Source organism: Adiantum capillus-veneris, chromosome 6 (genome assembly GCF_014529385.1).
Source record: "Adiantum capillus-veneris isolate H3 chromosome 6, ASM1452938v2, whole genome shotgun sequence".
Taxonomy (NCBI): Eukaryota; Viridiplantae; Streptophyta; class Polypodiopsida; order Polypodiales; family Pteridaceae; genus Adiantum; species Adiantum capillus-veneris.
Window position 1 is genome coordinate 173,256,171 of NC_140936.1, and position 12,883 is coordinate 173,269,053.

A 12,883-nucleotide genomic window follows, 5' to 3' on the forward strand; every position below is an offset into this window, starting at 1 on the left:
GTAGGTTAGTTTGAGCTCCTGAATCCAATAGTGCTCTGGCTTTGATTTGGTTGGTTCCTACTTTGCATTCAATGATGGGTTCTTCTTTGTCATTATCCATTTCTGTTATACTGACTGCGTTTATTCGTATTGCTCCTTCATTGCGCTGTTTCTGACGTAGTAGTCTTCTTTTCTCCATTCTTTCCTTCGCCTCGGCTTGCGCTTCCTCCACAATCTTTTTCTTTTTCTGGACACGCAGCTTTTCTTGATGTATTTTGAGAAGCATGTCTTGGGTTAGCGGAAAAAGATACTTTTTCACTCTGCATCCACTAATCCAATTGGGCATTTCTTCTCCGTCTAATGTAGCAAGCTTGACGGCTCCACTTGGTGATAGATCTTTAATCACCAGAGGTCCCATCCCTCGCTTTTTAAGCTTCTTAGCATGCTGTTTCAGAGTGTAAACTAGGACATAGTCCCCAACCTTAAACTCTTTAGTCCGCACATGCTTATCAAAAAATTCCTTTTGTCGCCTTTTTTGAGCGTAGATAGAAGCTACTGCTTTTAGGCGAAGCTCGTCTAGCTTTTCCAGGTCATCTATTCTATCAGAAAGCTCGTGCCCTGTCCACTCTAGATCCTTAGCCACCCTTAAGGTTGAAATCAAGAATTCTATTGGTAAGATAGCATTTAGCCCAAAAACCATGTTATATGGGGTCGTTCCTATTGATGTTTTATATGCTACCCTATATGCCCATAATGTTGAATGCAACTTCTGGTCCCAGTCAGTTCTCGACTCAGATACAATCTTCGTAAGGACCGTGCATATGGTTTTGTTTGTTGCTTCAGCTTGTCCGTTTGCTTGTGGATGATACGGGGCTGATTTCCTATGGATTACCATGAATTCATCTAGAAGGATCTCTATCACTTCATTTATAAAATGTGTGCCTCGATCACTCACAATTTCTATTGGCAATCCATATCGTACAAAGACGTATTCATATAGAAATTGTGCCGTGGTCCTGGCATCTGCTTTTTGAGTTGCCTTTGCTTCGACCCACTTTGTTAGATAGTCTGTAGCCACAACGATGTATTGTGCATGAGTCTTATATGCAGGAGGTGAAATGGGTCCGACATAATCAATCCCCCATTTTGCAAAAGCTCTTGCCCCCATCATTGGTCTAAGCGGCATATCATCTCTTTTAAGTGGTACTTTGGTCCGCTGACAGTCATCACACCGTTTAACGTATTCCTCAGCGTCCATATGTAATGTTGGCCACCATATTCCTGCGGCTAAGACAAGTTTTGTTGTCTTATCACCTGAGAAATGGCCTCCACCTACTCCTCCATGAGCTTGCTCCAGGATTATCACATACTCAGACTCTGATGCGCAAATCCTAAGCTGGTTGTCTTTACCTCTCTTATAGAGTTGATCTCCTATTAAAGCGTAATCTCTAGCTTCTGTCTCTACAGATTTCTGACGAGCTTTTGACGTTCCTTCTGGGAAAGTTCTATTTGTGAGATATTCAACAATATACTGACTCCATTCCAGCGATCATTATCTGATATAATGTCGAATACTCTGCTGGCGGTTTTGATGAACATACAATACATACAGTGACATATTCATGTACGCTTTCTTTCATTCCTGGCCAATAGACTCCCAATTGTAACAAATTCCTATATGTGTTCCTTCTTGAACAATGAAATGCACATTCCTGAACATGTGCTTCGCGTACAGATATATATTATATTCCTCAGGATTGATGCATAGTCGTAAAACATGATCATTTCCCAATTGATACAACCTTCCTGCAACCAATTGAAGATTCTTGGATTGCTGAATAGCAATATGTTTCTGGTTGTATTCTCTTCTATCAAACTCTCCTCCATAGGTTAATAGGCTAACGACATTTTGAGACCACTTCGGTATCATTTCTATGTTGAACAAGTACGCGTCTGGCATGTCGTCATCTACTCCTATAGGGTCTTCTCCATTCGTCAATCGCGAAAGATGATCAGCTCTAAGATGTGTTTTTCCTTTCTTTACTACTACCGTGAAGTCGAATTCCAGTAAGATAATGAACCATCTCACTATTCTCCCGGTATTGCATGGTTTATTCACTAGGTAGAGCAAGGCTTGGTGATCCGTAAAAAACACAAACTTGTTGGCTAGAAGATAATGCCGAAATTTCTTCACAGCATATATCATTCCTAATCCTTCTCGCTCTGTTGTGGTGTAATTCTTCTCTGCATTGTTGAGCTGTCGACTGGCGTAACAGATAGGAAAATCCATGTTTCCTTCTTCTGGCTGAGCCAGAATGCATCCTATTGCATATGCCGAAGCATCTATATGCACATGGAATATCTTCTCCCAATCTGGTGATTTCAAGACTGGAGCAGTAATGAGTGCCTCTTTCAATTTCTTGAATGATTCCTCACACTCCTCTGTCCATTCAAAGTTCACTATTAGCCTGTAAAGTGGTTGGCCTATTATAGCGTACATGTAAATGAATCGTCTATAATATCCGCAATGTCCCATAAAGCTCTGTACTTGTTTCGCATTGGTTGGTCTAGGCATATCCACTATAACTTTTATCTTCTCTAAATCCGTGGATATTCCGTTTTGTGAGACAATATGTCCCAGAATTCTGCCCTGTCGGACCATAAACACACATTTCTCAGGATTGAGACAAATGCGATATGTCCTACATTTCTCAAATACTTTTCTTAGGTGTTCTAGATGCTCATCTCTCAGAAGAGAATGTACACATAAGTCATCCATGTATATTTCTAGAAACAACCTTAAGTATTCTTTGAAAGCATGCGTCATCAGCCTCTAGAAGGTTGCGGGAGCATTGGTTAGACCAAAAGGCATAACCCGATAAGCATAAATTTCCCACTCCGTTGCAAAAGCTGTTTTATGTTGATCTGCCGGTGCTATGGCTAGCTGGTTATATCCTGAAAAACCATCAAGAAAGGAGTATGCTGTTTTCCCTGATACACGCTCTAGAACATGATCAGTTATCGGCAGGGGATAATTGTCCCTGATTGTTGCAGCATTCACTTTCTTTAAGTTGACACACACTCGGAGTTTTCCGTTCTTCTTGGGTACCAGCACAATTGGAGATACCCAATCAGTGAATTCAGCTTCCATTAGCTTATCTATCTCTTCTTTGATTCGCTTAGCAAACGTATCATTATATGTGTATGGTCTCTGTCTGCTAGGCTTTGCATCTTGTTTTAGTGGGATTGTGTGTTGGCATATCGATGGGTCAACTCCCTTTAAGTCCTTATAAGACCATGCAAACACATCCCTGTACTCTCTGAGAAGACTCAAAAGTCTCTCTTCCTCGCCTGGAGACAAATCTGTGGCTATGTACACCGGTTTAGGTGTCTCACCTGGAGCTGCTAAATCAACTTTTTTTGCATCCTCCGGTCCGTCATAAGATTCGTTCGCCTTTCTCTCTCGAATAGGTTGGGTTAATACCACCTTCCTATCCTCTATTGTGAATTTCCTGTAGTGAGAGGGAACATCCATGTTTTCCTTGATTTTGGCGTTTTCGTCCTCTCCACTCTCAATTTCTGTCGTCCAAACTTCTTTCAGAGTTTTCTTGAGCTCTCTGTACTTGTTTCTACGTTCTAACTTGGACTCCGTGTGTTCTCTGTTGCGCTTGTTCTTTTCTGATTTTTCTGTTTCAGTTTTCGTTTCATTCCTTTGAACTTGATTTCTTGAGCTTCTTTTGTCTTTTCGTAAGCTCTTTTGATCATTGCCTCTCATTCTTCCAGAAATCTTGTCCTTAACACAATCTTCCGCCTTTACTAGCATTAGGAATTGATTTTTTCCTCTTATTCTAGGCATCGGATTGGTTCTAACCCCCTTTGTTTTTCTCTTTGCTCTATAGCGTTTCTGGCGTTGTTTAGTTTGGTTCGGAAAATCATAAAATCGGACATCCGTTATAGTTTCTTCGTTTCCGCTTGAATTGTCCGTTGACTCGTTGTCTGCTTCATTTCCCCACTCTGGATGATCGGGAATGTCGTGAAACACCTCTTCTTCATCTTCCTTTTCCAGTGTATCGTTCTTTTCAGTTTCTTTTTCGAGTAGTTCTCAACATGAAGTACGGAACCACGTCGTACCCGTCCTTGTCGCAAAATTTTGTTGTGGGACCATCCGGAATTGCACAAACATCTAGGGTTGCTAGAATGTGTGTCCATTCTAATGGTTCAAGCATGTCCTCTCGAAAGGGTTCTCCTATATAAGTTTCATCTTCGATAGCCCTTTCTAAAACATATTCTTCTCGCCTCAGACTTCCACATTTCAAGGCTCCACACATCCATAACTCCTTGGGCTTACCTAACCAAGCTGGAAATTCGGATCCCGCCAAAGTAGCGGAATCAAACTCCTCTACCGGTGTTCGGTTCACACCTTTGTAGCTATGGTCTTTCAGGTTCACACGTGTAGTGGTTTCCATATTTCTCAGGTATATGTGATCGTAGCCCCAATCCTGGACCATTTTCAACTGTCTCATGAATAGTCTTCCCAGTATGATATCATAGTTATTCTCCTTGCCAAAATCGACAATAGCAAAAGTATGTTCGTATTCAATGCCGCAAGAAGTCACTACGACTTTCTCTAATAACCCCATAGGTTTCTCCATGTGTCCATCTGCTAATTGGAGTTTCAACCTAGTCTTCCTTATTGCTGGTTTCCCCCATTTTTTCCAGATTTCTTTTGTAGCAATGGCTACCCCAGCTCCGCTGTCTAGTATTGCCATCGTGTTCACTCCTTGGAATTCAACTGGTAAGGTTGTATTCCCCTCTTCACCTTCGCAATACTCTCCGACCTTGTTTAAGGGTACAGGCTTAGCGTTCTTTTGTGGTTTGCTCAGCTCTTGTATACCCTCTTGCAGTCTCGATGTTGGGTCTTTTATCCCAAATTTCTCCAAGCATTTTCCTACAGTGGTCCACATATGTGGTCTTAGCCTCAAAAGCTCAGCTAGAGTGATAGTGCATGTCACTGGTGTTGACAAGATCTCTATCAATCCTTGCGAGTCCATGACTTTTTCTGATGAGATTCTTCGTGAGGGAAGTGCTCTAATCTCGGATTTTGCTTCATACTCTCCTAAGTATGAAGGTAAGGTATTCAGTGAATGAGGTTTGCTCTCCATTGTTCTAACAGAGCCCCCATCTCCCCAGTAAGATTGCAGATCCAAGTCCACTTGAGATCCTGCCTCAAATTCCACTATGGGAGGATTCCTGATGTCCTTTTCCCAATTTGTCTGATTAGCTTGGCAACTTAGCTCGTTTGCAAAGTTTGCCTCTCTCACTTGTTTCCAAAATTCATTGTAATCCTCATCTCTTCCGTAAGACTCTGTATGACTGGATGAAAACTCTCTATCTCCTGATCGGTTGTGTTCAATACTATGCGGTCATCCTTGTGTGTATTTTCAGGCTTTTGTGCACTGGGAGTCTTTTCAGCTACCCGTGAAATGATAGTCTCTTGCTGAATTGGGTTTTCCGTTCCACAATTCATTGTTTCTCTTGGTGGTTCTAATAAGGCTTGTGCAGTCTCGATCATTCTCTGGCACATTTCAAGTCTCTGCTTTTCCAATTCCGCGTTTGGGTATGTCATCCACCTCTGTTCTTGTGTTTGGTTGTTCTTTAACCTAGCTTCGTAAGCTCTCATCAGTGCGTCCAATGGTTTGTGTACTTTGTCGACTAGCACTGATCCCCCTGAGCTTAAGCTCGTTGTCTCTTTGATACTCTTTTGTTTCGTTCTTTCTAGGCTCATCTCTCGTTTCCCGTTTTGACTCTCAAGTTTTTCTAATCTATCTTTAGTTTGCTTTAGTTCCTCAGCTAGAATAGCGACTTCACGTTCTTTTCTCAACTTCATGCGTGCTTTTCTAGCTTTCCATGTGTTTCCCTGACTCCGCGGTCCTTGACTAACCACTTCATTCGCTAACTTTCCATTCTCAGGTTCTCTAGCGGTTTTCTTAGCTTGAGCTCTAGTAACAACTTGTGTTGGTATCAGAGTTTCATTTTGAGACCCACTGCTGGTAGGAATAGTTTCTAGCATATTCAATGTCGTCTTTTGCACTTTGTTTGGATTCTTTGAACAATCCTCAATGAAGTGAGTAACCCCACACTCAATGCAATAAGCGTTAATTCTAATGATTTCCGTATGTGGACAAACATTCATCAGATGGTCACCTCCACACTTGTTACAGGGTCCTAGTGCTGGTCTTGGTCCCACTTGATTCGTCCTTTGTGGATAGGATGGTCTTTGTCCTGTTAACCCTCCATGAGCTATGAACATCAATGTTCTTGCATCCAAATTGTATCTCTCTTCATCTGAAGCACTTGTCACTGTTGGTGTTCCAACATTCCCAATCATGCCCCATGGTTCTGGTTGTTTGGGTTCTTCTGGTGGGTAATACACAGTTGGAGATATGTGTGCACCAGATTCTTCATAATAGGCTTGAACAGGCACTAAGGCTTGTTCTTCCTGATTCTCTAAGGTTGGTGCATATCTAATGCCCACTGGTCTTGCTCCTCGTAAAGGTGGTTGTTGTCCCAATACCGGTTGCGGTCTTTCTATCCCCATAGGTCTTGGTACATTTCCCATTGGGTATCGAGGTACTGGATGTACCTGAGGTGGTGCTAATTGTGCAAGAGGTGCATACTGACGCTCCCTTACATACCCTTTGTTGTAATAGCACTCCTCTGTTGGATGGTTTGTCCATTTTTGTTTAATAGCACACCATTTCAGTGGTTTTGGCAATGGTTTTTGGTATGGTGCCATCCTTTTTAGAGCATCTTCTATCATTTGCTGTACATTTGGCATGGTTGTTGTTTGAACATTCTTTTTAGTGGTAGTCTCGCTCTCTATGGAGGAAGAGCTACTGGATGCAAAATTTGTATCCACTCTGACACCTCTCCATAAACCGTACAGTTATCCACTAAGTACAATGCTTCTCTCGTTACTTGCTCGAAACTTATACAAGCTTTCAAGTGCAAGTCCTTCTTGAGAGTGTCGTTTCTCAATCCTTCAATAAAGAGAACAGATAGTCTGTCATCTTGTGGTCGTTCACGTACTGGATATCTCTCAATGTATTGTTTGAAGCGAAGTGAAGCTTCCTTCACTTTATCGTGTTCTCTCTGTTTAAAAGCATATATTTGTGAGACCGTATTGTGCTTAATCCCTCGTTTTGATAATTCCTCAGCAAACTCTCTTAGCAAATGGTCAATGTCATGGAATCGCCCTCTGTTCAGTGGTTGAAACCATGTCAATGCCGTACCTTCTAGAGTAAGACCAAATCCCTCGTATTGTGTATGGAAATCTGTTATCTGCTCAGCTCTTAAGACTTGCTTAAAGAGTGACACATGTGCATACGGATCTCCTGAAACACCATACTTCTTTGGCATACACTTGGCTACTTGAGATGGTCTCATACGTCTATGGTCTTCTACCAATCTCATTGCTCCTGTGTCTCGGCTAAAGCTTTCTCTAGCATCATTGACTTCATGGGTTAACCTTGTCGGTTCCCATGCTCTGAGTCTACTACTAGGAGGTAAATGTGATGGTTCAACTTCGAACCTTGGACCTGGAGTGGTATACGTGGGGATTGGAACTGCACTACCTCGATTCGTATCCATTGACTCTCTGGAATGTAATGATCCCATTGGTTCGGGCTTCGAGTACTGAGGTTGACTGAAAGAGTCAGCAGCTTGAGTTCTTTGTCCTCCTGTTGTCATTGGGTTTTGCACTCCATTTGTTGGTGCTGGTCTTTGTGATCTAGAAGTAACATAATACTGATGTAGTGGTCTCCCAAAGTATGTATATCCTTATAATTCTTTCTTGCCCATTGTTGAGTATTGCCTCCCATACTTGTCGTAAGCGGCAATTTTCACTTCCGATCCCTCTGTGTAGGTAAAGACATAAAGTCTTTTTTGGTCTGTCAACTCTCCAGTGTAGGGTTCTTCACATCTATAATAGAGATCTTGCTCCCCATTATTATATTTGTATAGCCCTACATAGATGTTATCAGTGTTGATCCTTGTAGTTTCATTCTCTCTTCTTAACCTCGCATCAGGGAAGTTCATTATTGGTGCTTTCTCCTCAAGTTCTTCATCTACTTTGGCTTTGGTGCCCATCAATCCCCACTTGTCCACAATGTCAGGGTTTAGGACTACCAAGTACATGGTACCCTCGTCATCTAGATATCTATCTCCGCTATAGCTCACAGGCACTAAGTCCTTGAACTCACTAGGTCTATCTTCTATCTTTACACAATAGCGGTCCATTCCATCTTTGTAGATCTTGGCACCTTTCTCATTGTCGTACTGGTATTTTATGAACAATAGCTTCATTGTGGCGGAAGTGTTTGATGATCCTGCTGCCATATTTTCTCTGTTGTTCAGGTTCAAGTGTTCCAAGTGTTCGGTGAAAATCTCGTAAGATCTCTCCGAAGAAGTATCAGAAACACTTCCTTCAAAGATCGGCTCTAATGGTTGCACCCAACTTTGGTTCACACTTCCCTCGGTTAATATGACACTTGCTTGTTCCCCTTGTTTTGTTGGTTATTCTGGAGATTCTTGCCCGATCTCAAATTCATCAATTCCCCTAAAGGACTTTAACTTTTCCGTCTCGGCAATTTGTTTTCCCAAGTTTTTGTGGTCAGAATTGATCCAAACTGATTGATACTTGGTCAATTGTTTAATCTTGTCAGTTGGACAACTTCTGTTTCATCAAGTGAGAATTTTGTTGCAGTTATGCTGAAAAAGACATTATACGCGTATGATGTCTTTTTTCACAGATTTGGACTATTTTGGTTATGCTCACTCTCAGTAGCCCCCTTATGCTCTGTCCACTCACAAAATTCAGTTTGAACTCTGTTTGAGCAAGTTATGGCTAATTTAGGCTTTTCTTGGCAATTTTCCGCTTTTGACTTGTTTTGGGTCAATTGTGATCCAAATGGGATGAAACTTGAAATATAACCTCTAGACAGCTATTACAATGGATCTGTGTTGGCAAAGTATCAAAATATGTCCAAAATTAGGTCAAAGACATCATACGCGTACGATGTCTTTTTCATCAATTTTGGTCAAGACTTGATATTTATGCTTTCTACAGTGTTTGTAATAATCTTGTTAGGTCAGATATAAAAAATAAGCAGTGGATGTGCTAAAAGACCTTATACGCGTATGATGTCTTTTTGTCCCAGATTTTGACTATTCTTGGTTTTAAGCCTTCTCCAATGTTTATAATTGAGTTTCAAGTGTTTTTGTCAGGTTTGAATGTAAAAACAAGATCTGAATCCAAAATTTCCTATTCTTTGCGTTTCTTGGACTCCGACTTGTCTTTTTGGGTTTCTTTGAGTGTTAATGCTCTTGTTTTAAGTTGAAATTAAGGTATAACCCCCCTTTTGAACACTCTGGTAAAGTCAAAATTTTTGTTTTGGTCTCTGTTTGGTCATTTAGACATCATACGCGTATGATGTCTAAAGTTGCAGATTTCCATTTTTTGGCACAGAATCCTTCCTAAAGATTTCTCAAGTGCTCAGCAACTCCCAGATACACAAAAAAATTCTCTGACTTTTGTTTATTGCAAGTTTCACTACTAACTCGACGGTTTAGTGATCTAACATGCAATCAACCATATCAAGCAAATACTCCAATGATTACTAGCTCTAGATCAGGATCAATAGATCAGGATCAAATGAAGTCCTACCTAAGCTATTCCTAATCATAAAATGGGTTTGGTAATTGTGATTTTAAAGAGATCCACTGCCACTCACGGACTAGCAAATTCTTCTTCTATCAACAACTACTCAACACCAACAAAACAACAAACAAATCTAAGCTAAACTAAAAATATTGTCAACACGGAAGACCCAGGAATACCCCACTTCCTAGTATCTCTCGAGATCTTCGGAGTCCACCACTCCTAGATCTTTTCTAACTAAAGTATACAAAGTAGTTTATACGACTCACCTCGTAGGATTAGTCTAAGGTCACCTACTTAGGGCTCTCGTATCCGGCAGCGGCGCCAGTTGTTAAGGCGGTTACGCCGCTAGCGGAAGCTAAATAGCAAGAACTCAACCAACAACAGAATTTGTCAGACGAGGACGGAGCTTGACCCGCAGGCGCATGGAAACAACTAGGTGGGTGTCAAATCACCTACTCGACCTTCTAATGACAATCACTACCAAGGAAATAAAATCTAAGTTCTAAAATACGCAAGTGACTGAAATCCGTACTACGAACGAATGCTATACGAAACAAGATCTAGAATCATTGAATCGATCTCAAACTCAAGGGGAAGTCTATACACTAGGTAAGAACAACACCCTAAAGACTTGAACTGCAAAATCAACCTATAACCACTCCGTGCGGTAAACGCATATGAAGATAGGCCGAAAAATACAGGTGATCGAAACTTGACCCCGATGGTACTAATGTGTAGCTCTACTCGTTGTGGTTCTATAGATATGCTGCACGCTCAATTCCGACACACGAGTTGGAAGAAAACTCACACCGAAGCTCGTAGGAACTTACCACACATAGAAGCCGATAGCGCGCACTCTTGGTATCTGTGCGTAGCTCTCGCCGTTGCTAACACAATGGCGGTGTCGCTTCTCCAATGGCGGCTCCGTAGCTCGCGTAGCAAGTAGATAAGACTCTCTCTCTCTCTCTCTCTCTCTCTATCTCTCTCTCTCTCTCTCTCTCTCTCTCTCTCTCTCTCTCAGACACAGCCACGGCGCTCCAAAAAACTCACTTTGATTAAATGATCTCCCTTAGGTTACAAAAACTTTGGCTTATATACCTCAGCCTTGGAGGTGAGAACATCTCTAACTAATTACATCAGCAAGTGAAATTACTTCGGGATTACAAGCTGAAAACTCAATTGAGTCCCATTACTTAATGAATGGCTCAAATCAAAATTAATGTCGGAAAGACATTTATTACAATCAATGGTTACAAAATGATGAGTGTGAGCAAAAATATGGGTGTGATCCTCTGCTGGCTCAACACCAGTCAACCTTGCACCATCGTCCATGCTTCACAATTCTGCTTAATGAAGCATTACACTATCTTCAGTATACCCATTAGGGAAAAAATGGACTCACAAAAGGGACTTCTAAAGACCTTCTCTCTCTTTCTTAAATTAAGGCAAAAAAAAGAGAAGCTGATCTCAATTTAGAGAAAAGAAGTATTTAAAAAAATGAGAGCTCTTTGTCTTGTGCATAATTTTTAAGTTACCTTTTAAGAATATCTCTCATTGAAGATTTTGTGCTAGTAATAATATGTTGATTGCTCACCAGCCCCACGACTCTAAATCATAAAATCTTTCTTGGCGCCAATTATGTGTAGCCCACAAATGGTCCTTGCCAATGTATCAAATCCTTAATAGATTGCTTGGGGGCATTGACAGTGATTCTGAGAAGCCCATTAAAAAACACTCCTTTCCAATAAATTAGAAGCCTAACTTCCACTATGTTGCAACTTTATAGCTTTCTTGGGGCCGTTAGCAGTGATTCTTGAAGCCTAGCCTAACAACTAGAATATAGAAGCTCACAAAACAGCTATTAGAGTCAAACGATTTTGGATTTTACAAATTGATTGGCTGGTTAGTCTCTCTCTCTCTCGCTCATACACACACACACACACACACACAGGGACACATCAATTGATTAGCTGGTTAGTATCTCTCTCTCTCTCTCTCTCTCTCACACACACACACACACACACACACACACACACACACACACTATGACACACACACACACAAACTGAAAGTAAATAATGGATTATTAGTCTCTCTCTCTCTCTCTCTCTCTCTCTCTCTCTCTCTCTCACACACACACACACACACACACACACAAAGGAACACATCAATTGTAGTGGAAATTTGAAAGTAGATATAATGGATTATTAGTATCTCTCTATCTCTTTCACTCTCTCTCTCTCTCTCTCTCTCTCTCTCACACACACACACACACACACACACACACAAGAGATATAACTAACATAGCTATAGACTCCCATAAACTATTTTAGCATTGTGAAAGCAAATAAATTTAAAACTAGAGAATGGATGATTATTCCTCTCTCTCTCTCTCTCTCTCTCTCTCTCACACACACACACACACACACACACACACACACACACACACACACAAACACAAAAGAATAGACATAACTACCATATCTATAGGGTCCCATCAACTATTTTAGAATTGTGAAAGCAGGTAAAGTCTCAAAGAAAATATCTAAAATTACCCATTCATCCCAAGGCCCCATCTCTCAACAATGGCAAGGATTATGACATTGATGGCATTGACTGCACAAAGTAAGTGGCACTACTTGTCTTTTTGTTTTTTCAACTTAGTTGCTTGTGCGCACACACATTATTTAGCGTTATCTAGGGTAAGGTCTCGAAAGGAGCTATGACATTGTATGTGACTTGCATATATACCCATTTTGGCATATGTTTTCTTATTTATGTTGGATTGCCTTGTATATGGAAAATCCACTAATGTTGGACATAATTGCTTACATCAAGTAGGAGCATGGCAATGTTTTGTATGCATGTGTATATGAGAGCAAATTACTAACAAAGAATGTCATGTGTTGTGCAGAGCTCCTTTTTGTATGCATTGAAAGATACAATATCTTTAAGGGTTTCTTGTGTTGAAAACTACGCTCACACTTAATGCTAGTATGTGAGATTGAGTAAGGTAGACATAGCCTTTAAGGAGCAAAGTCTCTTCCTTGATTTCTTTTTCCACCTCTAGCTCTTATTGTCCTTGGACTAGGCTCTGCTGAACTTCTTTTCTTTTACCTAATTTTTCTATTTTTTATAGTTCAAGAGGATTTTGAAGAGAGGCTAATATCTAGCAAAGCTATT